Raw genomic sequence first — 14,762 nt, 5'->3', positions numbered from 1 at the left:
GAACGAGTCAAATGGGAACTGAGAAAATCCACATCGACAAGATAGAGAGGCATTCTATACATATGTAAAACATGTCAGATAAGACACAAATTGTAATGTAATTAAAGTTAATAATTAAGTTCAGAATTACAGTACGATATGCACTTTATAAATTCGGTAAAGCCCAGGAAATCAAGAAAGGATGGGTAATCATGGTAAATAAATTTAGTTGCTTCTTTGTTCTCCCAAAGCAACAGTGTAAAAGGCTGCAGGAGCGATAAGGAAAAAGCAACACAACAAATTTAGCTTCAAGGGAACGAGTCAAATAGGAACTGATAATCCATATAGACCAGATAGTGAAGCATTCTATACATAATATGTAAAATGTGTCAAAGATAAGAAACTATGTAATTGTGGTTAAAAAATAACTTGGAATACAATTTTGAAATTCGGTTGCAATGTCATGTCATAGAACTGAAAAAGAAGCCTCAGAGATCTTGGTGGATAAGAATCATCAAATGGGCGATTCCCATCAAGAGTAGCAAATATTTTCTAGCATCACCGGTCTTCATTAACAATAAAAATGTATTTTAAAACAAATCTTAAAAAAATAAAAAACCAGACGAAAACAATTCATATAAAAAATCTACTTAAAACCTAAAACACTAAGAATTACAAAAAAAACAGTATGAAGGTGATGTTGTCAGTAGTTGCTGGTTGTGAAATCACATATATAATATCAGTGGGAATCCGTCTGATTTAATCATCATTCAACATCATATATTCAATAACCATACAAAAATGTAGAAAATTTAATTCATGTTATAAAAATACTAATAAATAATTTGATAAAATATTAAAAGAACTTTATCTATCTTGTCACCGAAAAACCCTATCAAGAAAAAGGATACTCGGAGTTAAAGATAGACAACAAGTACTCATATAAATATACACATATATGATAAAAAAACAACTTTCATATAGCCTAACGATAGATTCTTTGACATAACAATTCGATGTGCAAAGAATTGCAATATTAGGCGCAGAATAAATTGTTGTTCGTATGGAATATATAATAAATTAAAAAAACTGAAACAACAAAAAGAAGAAAGGAATCGAAACCCTGGTAGTGTAGGACTCAGAGAGTTGCTTTCTGTGCTCAACGATAAACCTTTAAGGAAAGATCCATCTCATACAAGAGGTGTCAGAATATACAAAGCTCTTCATCTTGGGCCTACAAAGAAACATTGAGATGAACAAAATATTTTGGAATTTTGGAATAAGCTGCTGAAGGAAGGGAAAGCAACTGCAGTAGAAGAAAGAGATTTACAGAAAGGGCTTCAGTTAGGGTTTGGGGAAGTAACCAAAGGATCGTCAGATTTTTAGGCCTACTGTTAGGGTTTCTGTTTGTTTTGGTTTCCAAACGTTGTTGGGATTTTGTGGGCCGGGTCGAGAATGTTCACTCGTTTGAGTCCCTTTCATGTTAACCATTCATTTATTTTGCATACCATTTGAATAAATATGTAAATACTTTTATAAATGGTTTAAATATTTAAAAAGTGTATCAAAAGTGTGAAAAATAAATTTAAAAAATTTATATAGCATTATTTTACTTATAATAAACAATATAAGTTAAATTGTTCAAATAATTTGCAAAATATTTATTACATTAAATGTTAATTATATAAATATAAGTATTTATTAAAATAATAAAAAATATTTTCCATTGATGAATAATTTAATTTTCTATTAAAAAATTAAGTGTATATTTTTCAAAGTGAGATGATTTCTATATATATTTTCTTAGGATAAATATCCAAATTAGGTGGACTAGCAAATTCCCAAGCTAACCAACCAAAAAATAAAATTAAAAATTGTAAAAACTACAAAGATTATTAAACATGGCATGTAGGTTTGATCATTGGTCGAATTTCAGCTCAAAACGCCCAAACCTTGTCAACCCGTAGATTTTAAAACTAAGTTCATTTTTGTCTAGATATGCCTTCGATTTGGATCAATTTTGAGTAAAACAAGTGATCATTTTAATGGGTGAGTTTGCTCGGATATGGGCATGATGGGTTGTATTTATTATTTTGGATCAATTTTAAGTAAATCTCCCCATTTTACTTTTGCACCTCTTTTTTTTGGTATTTTTTCCCAAAAAATGCCCTCTTCCCAAAAAAAAGTATTATTTCCAAACTTAAAACTGTGAAAGTTAAGATATTCTTGAAACTCCAAAAGCCTGCATTCCTCAACTAATGATAGTGATGGTGTTAAATCATAAGACTATTAAGTCATAAAACTATTAGATAAGTGACCTCAGATATCTTAAGAAGGGGGGGTTGAATTAAGATATTCCAAATTACTTCTCCAATTAATAATCTATTTCACTTTCTATTCAAGTTATAAATTCCCTTAACAATAAACTTCTTAAATATTAATTCAAATAAAAACAATTTGAATATGAATATAAAGCAATAATAAACAAAGGAGTTTAAGGGAAGAGAAAGTGCAAACTCGGATTTATACTGGTTTGGCCACACCCTTGTGTCTACGTCCAGTCCCCAAGCAACCCACTTGAGAGTTCCACTATCTTGTAAATTCCTTTTACAAGTTCTAAACACACAAGGACAATCCTTCCTTTGTGTCTAGAATTTCTTTACAACAAGAGACCCTCGGCCTCTTAATCCCTTAGAGAATTAAAAGGAGAAGAAGAATGAATCTCTCTAGAAAGAGATAGATTTTACAGGTTGAGCACTCAAATAATTCCTTAATGAATTGCAATTGAATTGGCCAAGGAATTCTTAAGAGGATAAATTGATTTTGCTCTTTGAGAGGATAAACACTTTTGTTCTGAAAAACTCTGAGCAAATTCGTGTTATAAGTCACATATATATAGACCATTGGTGGTCATGAAAAAGCCCTTTGAGAAGTTGTGACTCTTAGACAGATTTTTCTGAAAATCTTGTCTGGTAATCGATTACAGGAATTGTGTAATCGATTACAGCTTTTAAAATTTGAATTAAAATGTTTATTAACTGCTGGTAATCGATTACCAAAATTGTGTAATCGATTACACAGTTTAAAATTTAAATTCAAATTTTAGTAGTTGTTGTAAAACATATTTGGCCACTGGTAATCGATTACCAGAGAGTAAATCCTTTGAAAAACACTTTTTAATTTAAATTACTTGGCCAAACCTTTTGCTAATTCAATTAGGAATTCCCTTCCTAATATACTAGTGATCATCTTGATGTTGTGACTTGTAATCTTGAAGTATTGTCTTGAATTTAATCTTGAAAAGCCCATTTGCATCAATTGCATCATATCATCATGATCATCATCAAAACACCAAAGGCAATTGCATCTACAAAAACAAATCAAGACCCTCAATAATTTTGATTAAAGATAAATAAATATAAAGGTTAAAAGTTGTGTCTTATGTGCAAATTAGGAAAAAAAATTATACATGCATCTGAAGTCTCAGACGGAGGAAGGCAGATGTTATGTCCAGATGCAACATTTAATATCTCATTTAAGACTTTATTTAATACTTTGTGTCTGAGATTCATTTTGCAAAAATTGTCTTAGAAACATGCTTCCTAGGATTTATCAAAATCCTAAGAAGCATAAAAGAACTTCTAGCGCATTCAAGTTCAAACATTCTCAAAAGGCACACTCTGTTGTGATAGACCTACTCTGACCAAAAGCACATGGTTTTTTTGTTGAAGTATGCTTCATGTAAAGCCAAATATCACAAGAAAGAAAGTTGAATTGTGACTTTAAGAAATGTTAAAAACCTTTCACAAACACAAAGTTATCATCTAAAATAACTTTGAAAATCAGATAACAGATTTTCGCAATAACAAACTTAGACAATAAAAACAATTTTTGTAAACAGATCATGTTTTCAAACAAAATCAAATTTGAACCCTAGGTCAATTTAAAGCATAAAGAGAATAGAAGAACCATAAGAGATAGAGAGTCATACAGGTTCATGTCAACCACAGAGACTACGTCTTATTCTTGACAAACCATCAAGTTCCACTAACTTATGAAAGATTAAAAGTATTAATCAGTGTTACTTCTGGCTCTTACATAAACAAGCTTTACACCAAGCTTGCAAAAAACCCAGTATTCTTTGCCTTACCAAGCTATTGGTGGATCTAACACAAATCAAAAGATTTTTTGTTGATTGGCACACTAACTAGTTCTTAATCGTCTTATAGACAAATTTACAATCTAAGCACTTAGTCTTTCCTCTCAAGATACTCAAAGTGTTTTGAGAGCTTTTGAGCTTTGCAATAATTTACAAAGAGCTTTCTACAAAAAAGAATTTGAATGTTGGTGATTAAGGTTCTATCTATTTCTTCAAAGCTTCTAATATATATAGGTCATCATCTTCAACTATTTGTTGTCTCAAAATGGATAGATTTATCACTTGAGCTTTCGTCTAAAGCTTGTGGTTGTTGAGGCATGCACATCCCCTTCATGTTGAAAAACTAGTCACTTTATCTTTCGTGTAGATCACTTAAGTAAGAAAACCACTTCCTTAGCATTAGAGCATGTCTGTCACATCAGAGCTCGTCTTTTGAAGCTGTTTGGTAACTTCAAAGAGCTTGGACTTCATTTATTCTTCTATGATTCGACACATCCTAAGAGAATGTCTTATAAGACAGTTCCTACAAAATGAATCTCAGACACAAAACATTGAATGAAGTCTTAAATGCTTTTTTTAATGTTGTATCAGATCATGAGATGCATCTACTTTCTCCAAGAACTATAGATGCAGGGCGTGAAGCATGGTTTGATATTGCATAAGATGTAGCTTTTCATCTTTGTATTTATTTGCATCTAATCAAAATAATTAAGGGTTTTGATTTGTCTTAAGAAATAAATGCCTTTAGACTTAAAAATCTTCCCCTTTTTTATGATGTCAAACAAATACAAATTTAAAAGTTGAAGGCACTTATAAGATATATCAATTAAGGACAAGTCAATCTTATCATTGTTAGTCGATGAATACGACTAACTTTTGTGTAAGAAATCTGTGCAAATTGTATCTAACTCCTCCTATTTATGGTCATTTTGTAGTGTTGTAATTACTTTTTGTTAAATATAGGAATAAGTACTTAGTACTCCCATTTTGTGCACTTAATAATCATTCCCTTTCAATTTCAGGTTAATTAGGCAAGTTTGTGAAGGGTTGATTTTGATCTGCTCACTAAGCCAATCTGCCAGCTTAGCGAGCCATTCCCTGAGTGCACCATTCTTGCGGCTGAGCGCGAGGAAGAATCTGGAAGAAGGATGAGTTGTACATGCACGCTAAGCGAGAGCTCATCCCACTAAGCACACCGCTTGCATCCATCCACTAAGCGAGAAGACGCGCACTAAGCCGAAATTCACTTATGTGCACTAAGCGAGCCAGAGTCGTGCTAAGCGTGTTCGAACCCGACAAATGCACCGAATCGCGCAAGTAGTATAAAATAGTAAGAACCGAGTATCGAACTCTCAGGAAACTTGTGTTACTTGGTAAAGCTATATTCAATGAATAGGTGTCTAGTATGAAAAGATATGTGTGGACTAGGAACAGGTATGTAAACTAACTATTAAAAGGAAAATCACATGAGTAATGATGTGTAAAGACAAGTAGACAACGTGTTGGTCTTCCTATTAGGTGCCTGATGTTATAAGGATATTTTCTACTTACAATACTTATGTGTTCTATGGTGTCTCCTGAAATACTAAACCCCGATCCCTCATGATAGTCTAGCCTAATCCTGATCAAGCATCATTCTCAGATTCCTCTTGTTGGACTAAACTTGACTAGAACCACATTAAGACAAACATACAAACAACTAGGTTACCATACCCCAATCCCTCGTGATAATACAATAAACTAGCCCTATCTTATCAAGTTCTAAGAATCAAACCAGTTTCCACTGTTGAATGATCCTAACAAAGCATGCATCTACGTGATCAAGGCAAAAGCACACTGAAATGATGTACTGATAGCATAGAGAACACATGAAACACCATTAAATAGTTATACAGGTATTTACATCAAGTACCTACAAGGAAGAACCAATAAAGGATTTAGCTCTCCATATCTGGGAAGCTTCCTTTACAACAAAGAGAAGAGAAAAATGAAGGATTGAAGAAATGCAAGTAGTGGAGATGTCTCCTCCACCTCTAGAACCTCACAATCACTCACAGTCTCATCTCATGCTCTCAAGATGGCTTCCTCTTCAAGCTAAGTTCTCTTCCAGTCTTCGCACAACAAAAGCTCTCAAAACTCTTTGGAACTTGGACCTTTCTCTCTCTAGAAATCTCTAAACATGCAAAAGCTTTGAGAATTGTCCAAACTCTCTCTCTCTCCATTTTTTATTTTAGGCTTAAATAGGTGGCCTTGTTGGTGCTTGCACTCTTAGCACAATTCTGGCTCGCTTAGCGTGCATAAGTGAATTTCGGCTCAACGGTCGACTTCTCGCTTAACGGATGCATGCAAGTGGTGCGCTTAGCAGGATGAGCTCTCGCTTAGGGCGTGTGTCCAGCTCATCCTTCTTCCAGATTCTTCCTTGCGCTCAGTCGCAAGAGTGGTGCACTCAATGGATGGCTCGCTAAGCCGACAAATTGGCTTAGCGAGCAGATCAAAATCAGCACTTCACAAACTTGCCTAATTAACCTGAAATTGAAAGGAAATGATTATTAAATACACAAAATGGGAGTACTAAGTATTTATTACCTATATTTAACAAAAAGTAATTACAACACTACAAAATAACCATAAATGGGAGGAGTTAGATACAATTTTCACAGATTTATTACACAAAAGTTAGTCGTATTCATCGACTAACAACTCCCCCAAATTTACAGTTTTGCTTGTCCTCAAGCAAATAAATAACAACTCACTGGGGATGATGCTTGATCAGGATTAGGCTAGACTATCACGAGGGATCAGGGTTTAGCATTTCAGGAGACACCATAGAACACATGAGCATTGTTAAGTAGAGAATATCCTTATAACATCAGGCACCTAATAGAAAGACCAACACGTTGTCTACTTGTCTTTACACATTATTACTCACATGATTTTCCTTTTTAATAGTTAGTTTACATACCTGTTCATAGTCCACACATATCTTTTCATACAAGACACCTACATATTCCCTTAATAAAGCTTTACCAAGTAACACAAGTTCCCCGAGAGTTCGATACTCGGTTCTTACCATTTTATACTACTTGTGCGATCCGATGCACTTGCCGAGTTCAACCAAGTTTTTGGCGCCATTGCCGGGGAACTTCTTTCTATTTGGAAAGTTAGTTCATTCCTTGGTGTCTATTCTTTATTCTTTGATTATTTGTGAATATTTTCTTTCGATTCATATTTGTTTTCTTCTTGAATTGGATAACCATTGTTTCTGTTAGTGCTTTATATGTATAGATCTCCCACAGGCAATTTAGTGCCTCTGGACTTGGAGATTGAAGCTACGTTAAGAAGGAACACAACCAAGAGGAGAAGAAAATTACTGCAAGACAAGACAGTAGCTTCCATTCTAGAGGAAGAAGCTCATTCTTCTGATTCTACATCATCTGACTCACCATCATCAAGGGAATCCATGACATATTTACCAGAAGTTGTTATCATGGCTGATGAACACCAGCAAAGGGTTACCCTTGAGGACTACTCAAGCAGTTCAGTACCATAATTTTTTACCAGCATTGCACGTCTGGAAGTCCAAGATCACAACATAAACTACCCTCATTCTTTAATTCATTTAATATAGGGGAACTTATTCCAAGGATTACCAAATGAGGACCCCTATGCATATTTGGCAACATTCATTGAAATTTGTAACACTGTAAAGATTGCAGGCGTGCCAGATGAAGCCATTAGACTCAGCCTATTTTCATTTTCCTTGGCAGGAGAAGCCAAGAGGTGGCTCCATTCATTTAAGGGTAACAGTCTGAAGACCTGGGAAGAAGTTGTTGAGAAATTTCTAAAGAAATACTTCCCCAAGGCAAAGACTGCAGAAGGAAAAGCTGCAATTTCATCATTTCATCAGTTCCCTGATGAATCCCTAAGTGAAGCATTGGAGAGGTTTAGAGGTTTGTTAAGAAAAACCCCTACCCATGGACTCTCTGAGCCAACCCAGCTTAACATATTCATAGATGGGTTGAGGCCGCAATCTAAGCAGTTGTTAAATGCTTCTGCAAGGGGAAAAATAAAACTGAAAACCCCTAAAGAAGCAACGGAGTTGATTGAAAACATGTCTGCCAGTGATCACGCCATTCTACGTGATAGAGTGCATTAACCCATTAAGAAGAGTTTACTGGAGTTATCATCACAAGACGCTGTGTTGGCACAAAATAAGTTGCTCTCTAGGCAACTTGAGATCTTGACAGAAACCCTGAGTAAGTTGCCAACTAAGTTGTCTAATGGTCAACATTTACAGCCTTCTGTTTTGCAGGTTACAGGTTGTACCATATGTGGTGGTACTCATGAATCCGGCCTTTGCATTCCTTTTGAAGAGCAAATGCAAGAGGTTAGCTACATGGGGAATCAAAAAAGGCAGTGATACAATCAAGGTGGATTCTCAGGCTTCCAATAGGGTCCTTACAACCAACAAGGACAATGGAGATCACACCCTGGTAATCAATTCAACAAAGACAAGGGTGGACCTTCCAACAGGCCGCCAAAACCAAGGGCCTAACCTTTTTTAGAGGACAACCAAGCTGGAGGAGACTTTGACTCAATTCATGCAGGTGACCATGTCAAATCACAAAAGCACTGAGTCAACATTGAAGAACCTTGAGATCCAAGTGGGCCAACTAGCCAAACAATTAGCTGAAAAGTCATCCAATAGCTTTGGGGTGAACATAGAAAAGAATCCCAAAGAGGAATGTAATGCTGTGATGACAAGAAACAAGAAGCGTTTGGCAGTTGAGGATGAGGATAGGGTGGCTTTGGAGAAACAAATTGTTGTAAAGGATGGCACTGAGAAAAAGAAAAAGGAGGTAACAAATATGACAGGTCAAGAGAGTGAAAAACCAATAATGGTCGAGGAGAAAGAAATAAACGACCAAGAAAAAGAAATAGAGGTAGAAAAAGAAAAAGAAAATGAAGAAAAAGAAAAAGTTGAAAAAATAAAGAAGGGAAAGAAAAGAGTAGAAGTGAGAAAGCAAGAGAGAAGAAGAAAGAAAAAGCTTCAAATGAGGATACGGAAGTACCATATCCTGTGGTACCTTCCAAGAAGGACAAGGACCGCCATCTGGCGAGATTCCTTGATATTTTCAAGAAACTGGAAATAACTATGCCTTTTAGGGAAGCTTTGCAACAAATGCCACTCTACTCAAAATTTCTGAAAGATATGTTGACGAGGAAAAATAGATACATCCACCAGGAGAATATTGTTGTGGAAGGCAACTGCAGTGCTGTAGTACAAAGAATTCTCCCACCAAAACATAAAGACCCTAGAAGTGTTACTATTCCTTGTTCAATTAGTGAAGTCACTGTGGGAAGGCTCTGGGAGCCAGTATCAATCTAATACCGCTCTCCATGTGTAGAAGGTTGGGAGAGTTGGAAATCATGCCCACGAGAATGCCTTTACAACTTGCTGACCGATCCATCACAAGACCTTACGAGGTAATTGAGGATGTTCTGATAAGAGTGAAACATATGGTCTTTCCAACTGATTTTGTGGTCATGGATGTGGAGGAAGACCATGAGGTTCTAGTCATTTTGGGACGTCCCTTTATGTCAACTGCAAGCTACATAATTGATATGGGAAGAAAGACACTGGAGATGGGTTTTGAAGATCAAAAGATCAATTTTGATCTTTTTGAAGAAAACAAGCCGGTGCCAGAGCATAATGTTTGCTTGTAGGTGATGGAGGTTGAAGAAAAAGTCTTGAAGGTGAGGACCAATATTTGATCGCCCATTGAGGTAAAAGCGTCAAGCTAATGATGTTAAAGAAGCGCTTCCTGGGAGGCAACCCAGTTCTAATTTCTGCTACTCTGTTTTTTTATGCATTGTATAATGCAGAATTTGCTTCATAATCATTACATTGGGGTATATCAGCTTTTTTTTAATGATAGATATAAGGGTTGCAAATTCTTGAGAAAAGGACTGAAATAGAAATTAGAAAATTTTTTTCTTATGAAAATCAGTCCTTTCGCTAAGCGCAAGCCTAGCGCTAAGTGCATCTTTTGTCATGCGCTAAGTGGAGAGTCTTTAGCGCTTAGCGCTCAACCCTTGCATCTCAGGCTGATTTGGTCCGCTAAGCTGGCCAAGGCTGAGCTAAGCCCATTTCAATTCGATCTGAATTGGGCTAAGCGATGGCCTGCTCGCTAAGCGCATCGTATTCACTGGCTAAGCGCGAGACGTTGCCACTAAGCCCATTTCAATGCGGCCTAAATTGGGGTTCATTGAGCTAAGCGCTACTCATGCCAGCTAAGCCCAATTCCTTGTGGCCATAGAAGCGCTAAGCGATCCATCATTCGCTAAGCGCATGCCCCTCTGTATTCAATATGCATTATATTAGCTAAGCCGGCCCAGAGCCAGGCTTAGCGAGAGTTGCAGGTATTATGATCTGTAGAACTCGCTGAGCGCCTTTCTGTGCATTAAGCCCAGTTTTTTTTTAAAAAAAAAATATTAGATTTTGAATTTCAAACTTGGGCTAAGCGTGCAGTTCCACTAAGCGAACCTTTTTGAGAAACCAAACCTCTCTCTAGATCGCTTAGCGCTGCGGTTCGCTAAGCGAGAGGGTAAAAAATTCCTTAAGTGCGTGTGACATTAGTTACACTCACCTTTACCTGCATTCTCCCTCTCACCAAATTCGTGCACTCTGTATTCTTGCATCCATCATTTTTGCATCTTCTACGTAGTTGCACCAATCAATGATCCAAGTAAGTTCCTCATTCCCTTTACTCTTTTATTTTGGTGAACCTTAGGGTAGAGAACCATAGAATTTAGCTTTTAATTTTTAGGGTTTTAATGAGATTAGATTAGTTAAAAATTAGGATTTTGTGAATGATTGTGTTGTGTAGATAGTTTTGGCTGTTTTGCATGCTTGATATGCCTTAAAGAGGCTCAAAAAAATGAGAAGAAAACGAACTTTGTTTTCTGCATTTTTTCTGGAAAACGCTATGAATTCGCTAAGTGTGCATGCTACGCCAAGCGGGTTCATCAAAATTGCTTGAATATTTGCATTTTCAGATGAACTCGCTAAGTGCGCTTACTGCGCTAAGCGAGTTCATCTTTTGTGGATGAACATTCATCTTCCTGATGAGATACCTGTGGCTAACCCCAGGTAATTTAGTCAATTTTTTGTTGAAAGCCACGCGCTAAGCCCAGCCTATCTTGGCTAAGCTCATTTCATTGCGGCAGCCATTGTGCTAAGCCTAGCCTATCTGGGCTAAGCTCATTTCGTTGCGGCAGCCATTGGGCTAAGCGAACCTAGCTTGCTAAGCCCACATACTTAGTGAAATTTCTGAAATTTATGGTCCCGCTAAGCGCGGCCCTGCTGAGCTTAGCGCATATCTGTTGTGGGTATCATTAGGCTTAGCGGGCAGTCGCTCGCTAAGCCGATTATGTAGAAGCAGAATTTTCTGTAATATCCCCTAAGCGGCCCCCATGTCGCTAAGCGGTAGTGTCTATTTTGTGAAGGCGCGCTAAGCGGACCATGTCTCGCTAAGCCGCTGGTGTTTTTTTTTCTCAATCTTATTTTTCTGTTTTTCAATTTGAATAAATTGTGGTCTAACTAACTTTTTGGGTTCCTTTGTGTTGTAGATGGCCTCCAGGAAGCATAAGAGCATTGGGGCAAGGCCAATTGCTCAGTGTGACACTAGATGGTTCCATTCACTTGATGCTTGGAACCGTTATATAGATAACGTCTTAGGAAGGAGAATTTTGCCAGAGAGGAAGGTAGAGATATACCACGCAGAGTTTGATGACTTCAAGACAGAGTTGGAGAGGCGTAATCTTCACAAACGCCTCACCAACTTGGCTGATGGGACTATTGATGTTGCTCTGGTGAAAGAATTTTATACTAATCTCTACAGCTCTGAGGATCCTTCACCAAAGCAAGCCAAAGTTAGAGGCCATGTGGTGAAGATAGACGTTGACGACCTCAACACATTTTTAGAGACTCCTGTAGTCCTAGAGGAGGGGGAGACATTACCCACCTACTCTAGGTACTGCAGGTTACCATCAGACCATAGAGAGATTGAGGCTGCTCTTTGCATACCAGGGAGGGGGTTCATTTTAAATGCTAAGGGCCATCCGGGGAGGATTCTCAGGAAGGATCTGACTACCTTGACCTAGGTGTGGAGTGCTCTCTCTTACTCCAACCTGGCCCCTACATCTCATACATCAGACCTTACTATGGACAGAGCCAGGTTGATATTTGGCCTGGTCTCTCATATGGACATGAACATCGACACTCTCACCTCAGGACAGATGACTTCCATTGCCCAGTCTAACTCTTGCAGACTTGGGTTTCCTGCTTTGATTACCGCCTTATGCCGAGCTCGAGGGGTTGTCTTTAGCAGCCTCACATTTGAGCGCCTGAGCCTGGACATTAACTTGGCCTACATCAGGAAGAACTATTGGAACGTTGATGATCTAACAGTTGCTTTCCGAGGGGCTAGGAGGGTGAGGGCGAGGTCAGCTGATATTCCATCTACTTCTGCAGCTCCAACACCTACTCCAGCATCTACTTCTGCAGCTCCTTCAGTCCCAACTCATGTTGACTCTCAGCGCTTTGAAGCAATGCTTCAAAGTATCCATCAGGGATAAATTCTATTGCTGTAGAGCCTACAGAGGGTAGCTCCCCTAGGATCCATCTTATCAGTAGAGTAGTTCTTAGAGAGGGTAGCTTGGCCTGGGGCCCAACCTTCTCTTGATAGGGAAGGTGAAGGTCCCATAGCCCAAGTACCCCAACAGGTATAGGATGCTTCATCCGAGACCACCATTCCAGAGCCATGCACTCTTCATCATGAGGCAAGTGAAGAACAGGTGAGACCAGAGACTGTTGCTACTCCTGAGAGATCACTTGAGGGCACATCAGAGCCTCCTACTCCAGTGGCAGACCTCTCTTCACCATAGCCTATAGCTGACCCTTCCACTCCAAGACTTGAGATACCAGAGGACCCGACGACACCAGTCCTGGCACTAAACACCTCTCCTCTAGCTACTCCAGTACTTCACTTGATAGATGAGGAGGATGCTCAGACTCAGGATACCCAGGATCTGTCTCAGGAATTTTAAATTCCTGATGATTTTGCTTTTTGGAAATTATTATAACTATTATATTTCAGTACATTGTTTTAGTGATTTTGGTTGATGTTTATATATACTTGTGTTTTTTGTGAATAGTTAGTATGCATGTTTTGAAGCATACGGAACAGTTTGACTTGATCTTGATGAATATGCAGTGAAACACTTTTATCTTTTTGTGAAATGGGTGTTATAAACTGATTTTGGATTGAATTCATGATTGTGATGAAGATTGTGTCCCTTTTCATAAGTTTGAGCTAGCGTGTATGTTAGATAGAGAAAGAACAAGAATGTGAGCTTGCAATTAGAATTGTTAGTTAGTAGACAGGTTGGTTGAGAAAGAAAAGCTTGAACCATAACCGGTGAGAGTGTGATCTTAAACTGTGAGTGAACGACTAGCATTGAGTAATAGTCTTTGCATCAATCTCTAAATTTTAGAATGAAATGTATGAATGTGGACATGATGAAGGCCATGATTGTATATACAAGCCAACCTACCCTTTGGCGAGAGGGAGACACGAGGGCTTATGGGTGCGTCTTCCATGGGAGGAAAATGCGCGGAGTCGCCACCAACATTTATTCGAGGAAAACGTTGGAAAAACCGGAAAGGGGTGGTCTACGAACTTTAATCGTGAAAGGTTCGAGAGTTGTTTTTACACATGGGGAAGGTATTAGCACCCCACGCGTCCATCACAAGGGACGACAACCTTTAAATTAAGTATGCAAATATAACTTCAAAATTATGTATTTTTCCCTTTTTTATGTTTTTATGTCTTTTTATGCCTTTTTGTATTTTTTATCTTTTTGTCGTCGACAAGGGTGTTTCCCTCGCTCCTACGTATCCTCAATTGCGATGAGGAAATCAGACCTACATAGTTCTTTTAGAACTAAACGTTGGTTAAGTTGTTTTGATCTTTTTTCGCAAGATCGATTTTAACCGAACAAAAGTCGTTTAAGGAGTTGGACCATTAAACGATCTTTTGATTTTTGGAAAGGAGAGAAACGTTAAGGCGTTGGACCATTAACGATCTCTTGGTTTTGAAAGGAGAGAAACGTTAAGGCGTTGGACCATTAACGATCTCTTGGTTTTTGAAAGGAGAGAAACGTTAAGGCATTGAACCACTAACGATCTCTTGGGGTGGTCAACAAAAGTGCGGCTTTTGCCTCTACGTATTCTCAATTGCGATGAGGAAACCAGACCTACGTAGTTCTTGCAAAAGCGGTAAAGTTACATGTTGATTTTATGCTTTTGAACGGTCCATGTTAACCGATAAAAGCAAGGAGGACCGTTTAAGGCGTTGGACCTTAAAACGGTTTCAAGTGATTTTTGCGGACAAAACTTGATTTGTGAGTTGATTTTAGCCTTGGTTTCACTTTGATTATTAGTCAATTAATTCAAGGAAACTTTCAAAGATAAACGTCCGATAGATTTTTCTTGATTATTTTTTAATTACTTTTTTTTCAAGATATTTTGATTATTTTATTATTATTTTGCTTTTTTTGG

The 14,762-nt window shown here is 37.7% G+C and overlaps 3 non-coding genes across 3 annotated transcripts; all 3 read right to left on the bottom strand.

Moving 5' to 3' along the window:
* Nucleotides 1–463: 463 nt before the first annotated feature.
* LOC113000511 (small nucleolar RNA SNORD24) lies at nt 464–546 on the bottom strand. The gene has a single exon (XR_003265844.1). It is a non-coding gene; the product is annotated as a small nucleolar RNA SNORD24 (small nucleolar RNA).
* A 131-nt stretch (nt 547–677) lies between these two features.
* LOC113000592 (small nucleolar RNA R12) lies at nt 678–755 on the bottom strand. The gene has a single exon (XR_003265924.1). It is a non-coding gene; the product is annotated as a small nucleolar RNA R12 (small nucleolar RNA).
* Nucleotides 756–1,114: 359 nt separating this feature from the next.
* Nucleotides 1,115–1,213, bottom strand: LOC113000602 (small nucleolar RNA snoR1). Its single transcript, XR_003265934.1, has one exon. It is a non-coding gene; the product is annotated as a small nucleolar RNA snoR1 (small nucleolar RNA).
* Nucleotides 1,214–14,762: the final 13,549 nt, after the last annotated feature.

This window comes from Glycine max, chromosome 19 (genome assembly GCF_000004515.6).
Source record: "Glycine max cultivar Williams 82 chromosome 19, Glycine_max_v4.0, whole genome shotgun sequence".
In the NCBI taxonomy this organism is placed as follows: domain Eukaryota; kingdom Viridiplantae; phylum Streptophyta; class Magnoliopsida; order Fabales; family Fabaceae; genus Glycine; species Glycine max.
This window is presented reverse-complemented; position numbering and strand designations above follow the sequence as displayed.